Here is a 4529-nt window from a genome sequence, read left to right as displayed (position 1 = left end):
CCCCGGCTGGAAACGGCCGGAGGCAAAGAGCGCATTAGAGGTGACACGGATCGGTCTTCCACAGACCGCGGCTGGAAGTTCGCAGGGTCGGCCTACGGGATCCGACCCTTCGTCTTCTTAAACGCAGACTTCCGTAGGCTCCGGGGGGCGAAACCGTAAACCTTTGCCGACCTCCTCGCACTGCGAGGGGGCCAGGATTTGCGGCTTGTCCGCGTATCGGTCCTACCAAGGACCGCGGCTGGAAGTTCGGTGGTGAGCCCTCGACCTTACGAGATTGAGGGCAAAACCCTTCGTCTTCTGAACATCAGACGGCTCCGGTGGTGGCGTACCGTAAAAACCTATGCCGACTTCCTCGCGCTTTGAGGGGGCCAGGATTCTCTTCCATTCTCTTCCCTTAACGGCTGTCCTTCACGGCCGTTCGAGCTCGGTATACGCGGAGCACCAGGGGCAGGCTTCTAAGCCTAAATACAGTGCTTAGAGCGATCCTCCCCACCTTGTGCTCCCAGCCTCCATGGCTCGTGGATGCCCGTAAGAGGCATGTCCGCTTGTCCAGAACGGTTCCGAGGGGGACTTAGTCGGCCGGTCGATCCAACAGTAGGTCCGTTCAACGTCCGCGTCGGTGGTGCCTTAGGGTCGGGATCCGTTTGAGGGAAGGACCCGGCCCCTAGCCTGCACCGTCCGGGCGAGAATCATACGTTTTCCAAGTTGCCAAGTCGATTGCAGACCCCCACAGCGGGGTCGCGTTCGATCCTCTTCGCTGGTGTCCCCTGAGATCACTCTCACGGGCTCCATGCGCCCCCTCTCTTTCCCCGTCCGGGGTTTGAGATCCAAGGGGGGTCGGTCTGGTTGATCCTGCCAGTATTATATGCTTGTCTCAAAGATTAAGCCATGCAAGTCTAAGTACACACGGGTTTTGGTACAGTGAAACTGCGAATGGCTCATTAAATCAGTTATGGTTCCTTTGATCGCTCCACACGTTACTTGGTATAACTGTGGTAATTCCAGAGCTAATACATGCAAACGAAGCGTTGGAAGGGTTCTGGGGGTCGGCGTGAAATGCTCTCCCGGCCCCTGTCCCCCGGATACGTGCATTTATCAGAACCGAAAAACCCTCCCGGCTCCGGTCGGGTCGCTTTGGTGACTCTAGATAACCTCTGGCCGATCGTTAAGCCCTCCGGGGCGGCGACGTATCATTCGAGTGTCTGCCCTATCAACTTTCGACGGTAGGCTACGTGCCTACCGTGGTGACCACGGGTAACGGGGAATCTGGGTTCGATTCCGGAGAGGGAGCCTGAGAAACGGCTACCACTTCCAAGGAAGGCAGCAGGCGCGCAAATTACCCATTCCCGACACGGGGAGGTAGTGACGAAAAATATCGATGCGGGTCCTATGATCCTGTGGAGCGTAATCGAAATGAACTCAATCTATGTCCGTGAGTGATGACCCATTGGAGGGCAAGTCTGGTGCCAGCAGCCGCGGTAATTCCAGCTCCAATAGCGTATGCTAAAGTTGCTGCAGTTAAAAAGCTCGTAGTTGGATGTGGGGACAGGTCTCGGATCCCCTGTACTGTCCGGGATGGCGTGGGGAGCTCCTTCGGGGGTGACCCCCTGTCTCTGGGTGGATGTTGGGACCTGGTCCCTACCCGCCGGTGTCCTCTGCTCGCCGGCCGCGGAGAAGCCCTTAGCTGGGTACTTCACTGCGGTGCACGGTGGGTTGGAGGGTCCGGAGCGTTTACTTTGAATAAAGCAGAGTGCTCAAAGCAGGCCGACACGTGCCATGTCTGACTGAGCTAGGAATAATGGAATAGGGCCCTTCCGCGGGGCTTCGGGGTCTCTCCTTCGGGACGGCTGGTCGTTCCGGAGTGGGGCTCCGGGGCTTCCACGGTCCTATTTCGTGGGTTTTAAGGACCGAGGGCAATGATTAAGAGGGACGGCCGGGGGCATCCGTACCACACCGATAGAGGTGAAATTCGTTGACCGGTGTGGGACGAACGAAAGCGAAAGCATTTGCCAAGAATGTTTTCATTAATCAAGAACGAAAGTCGGGGGAGCGAAGACGATCAGATACCGTCGTAGTTCCGACCGTAAACTATGCCGACCCGCGATCCGGCGGCGTGAGGCTAGCGACCATGACCCGCCGGGCAGCGTGAGGGAAACCACGAGTCTTTGGGCTCTGGGGGGAGTACGGTTGCAAAGCTGAAACTTAAAGGAATTGACGGAAGGGCACCACCAGGAGTGGAGCTTGCGGCTTAATTTGACTCAACACGGGGAATCTCACCCGGCCCGGACACGGTAAGGATTGACAGATTGATGGCTCTTTCTTGATTCTGTGGGTGGTGGTGCATGGCCGTTGGGAGTTCGTGGAGCGATTCGTCTGGTTAACTCCGATAACGGACGAGACCCTGTGCCTTAAAAAGTTACACGGCCCTCCCTTGGGTCCCTGTGGGGGCTTGCGGCCCGAGGGGTTCGTCGGTCGGTGGCCGAACTTCTTAGAGCGATCCGGGGCAAGGCAAAGCCGTATGAGATTCGGGGCCATAACAGGTCTGTGATGCCCTTAGACGCCCGGGGCCGCACGTGAGTTACACTGGCTGGTTCAGCATGTGCATCCATCCTATGCCGAAAGGCCTGGGCAATCCTATGAACGCCTTCCCCGCTGGGGATAGGGGATTGTAACTTTTCCCCTTGAACGAGGAATTCCAAGTAGTCGCGGGTCACCAGCCCGCGTCGATTAAGTCCCTGCCCTTTGTACACACCGCCCGTCGCTACTACCGATTGGATGGCCTGGTGAGGTCCTCGGACCATCTCCGAGGTGCCCCTTTACCGGGGGGTTGCCTCGTTGAGGTGGGAAGTCGATCGAACCTGGGCATCTAGAGGGAGTAAAAGTCGTAACAAGGTTTCCGTAGGGGAACCTGCGGAAGGATCATTAACGGTGACCTGGCCACGGCCGGTTGTCGAGTCGGACTCGAGAGGCCAAACCTCCCCCGGCGGGTACCTTCAAGGTATGGACCGCAGAAGCCTCGTACCTTTCGTCGTCGGCCGACGTGAGTCTCTCCCCCTCCGGGTGGGTGGACGTAGCGAGCCGGCTTCGGAACTCGGGGTTATGCGAGGACCGCCTTAGGTGCATAGGTACCCCGGTCCGCCCCCCTCGTTCGCGGGGGGGAGAGTGGCGCCGGAGCCGCCCGCCGGGTCGTTAAACCAACCATTGATCGTTGAAGGCTTGATTGTGCGTGCGCGAGTCAAAGGGGCTTACTCACCCCCAGGGCGTTGGCCGGTGCTCGCCGGCCTCGGTGGGATCTCCCTGAACCCATCCCCCCGGCACAGGGGGTGGTGGTGGACGGGAGCGTACCGCCGGGCGAAACTCTTTCCCCTCACGGGGTTGGAGCGGAGCTTAAGAGCGCATGCAAATACCCCGATGTTGGCTTCGCAGAGACGGACCGTATAATAGTCTAAGGCCGGTGCGCGAGTTGAAGGGGCCTCACGAACCCCGGATGCGTTTAAACACCCGAAGGAGACGGCCGGTGCCCGCCGGTCCTGACTAGGTGGGATCTACCCAGCGCCTTCCCCTAAGCGGGGGACTTGGGAGCGTACCACCGGGCCTCGCTCATACCCTCCGGGGTGGAGAGCTTGGCTTTGAGCGCACGCCTGAATGCCTTAGACCGGGACCCGTAACGCAGCGAACCAAACCCTGGGCCTCGCCGGGAACGGTGGGGCCTAGACCCGGTCTCCTAAACCACGTAAGTCTCGGGCACCTACTCGGGCGATCGTCCCCCGGGCCGTAACTCCTCGGTCCGGTGGTGACGCCCAGGTTCAATGACCTTCCCCCCTCCACGGGGGGGAAGGCACCCGGCTTGAAATATTGTCAAACGTTGTCTCGTGTTCGAATGGCTTCCTTCGCCCGGCCTGTAACGGGCCGGGCACAAACCTCATACAACTCTTAGCGGTGGATCACTTGGCTCGTGCATCGATGAAGAACGCGGTAACCTGCGTTAAATAATGTGAATTGCAGAACACAGATCATCGATATTTCGAACGCACATGGCGGCCGCGGGGGTCCATCCCGCGGCCACGCCTGTCTGAGGGTCGGTTTACCCATCGATCGGTCTTCCTAGACCGCGGCTGGGAGTTCGCAGGGCCTCCACCTCGGACGGCCCTTCGTCTCCCTAAACCCAGACTCGGGCCTTAAACCCGACGTGTGGCGAGAGCTCCGGACGTAGGGAGAGCCATTAGGTCCGGGTCCAATCCGTCATAGTCTCTCCCCGCTGGGCTCTCCGCCGCCGTCGGAGAGTGGGTACCGTAACACGGCGAGCGGCCGGGGGGTTCGCGCCCCCCGCGCCCCGCAAAACAGTCTCGTAGTGCGACCTCAGATCAGACGAGACAACCCGCTGAACTTAAGCATATCAGTAAGCGGAGGAAAAGAAACTAACAAGGATTCCCCTAGTAGCGGCGAGCGAAGAGGGAAGAGCCCAGCGCTGAATCCCACTTTCCCCTGACCGGGGTGGGCCGGGAAATGTAGCGTACGGAAGTCCGTTT

The 4529-nt window shown here is 59.5% G+C and overlaps 1 non-coding gene across 1 annotated transcript; it reads left to right on the top strand.

Moving 5' to 3' along the window:
* The first annotated feature begins 3928 nt into the window (after nucleotides 1-3928).
* On the top strand, nucleotides 3929-4082 carry LOC136702849 (5.8S ribosomal RNA). Its single transcript, XR_010803956.1, has one exon. It is a non-coding gene; the product is annotated as a 5.8S ribosomal RNA (ribosomal RNA).
* Nucleotides 4083-4529: the final 447 nt, after the last annotated feature.

Source organism: Hoplias malabaricus, chromosome 7 (genome assembly GCF_029633855.1).
Source record: "Hoplias malabaricus isolate fHopMal1 chromosome 7, fHopMal1.hap1, whole genome shotgun sequence".
NCBI lineage: Eukaryota > Metazoa > Chordata > Actinopteri > Characiformes > Erythrinidae > Hoplias > Hoplias malabaricus.
The sequence above is the reverse complement of the archived record's forward strand: the minus strand, read 5'-3'. Positions and strand labels throughout refer to the sequence as shown.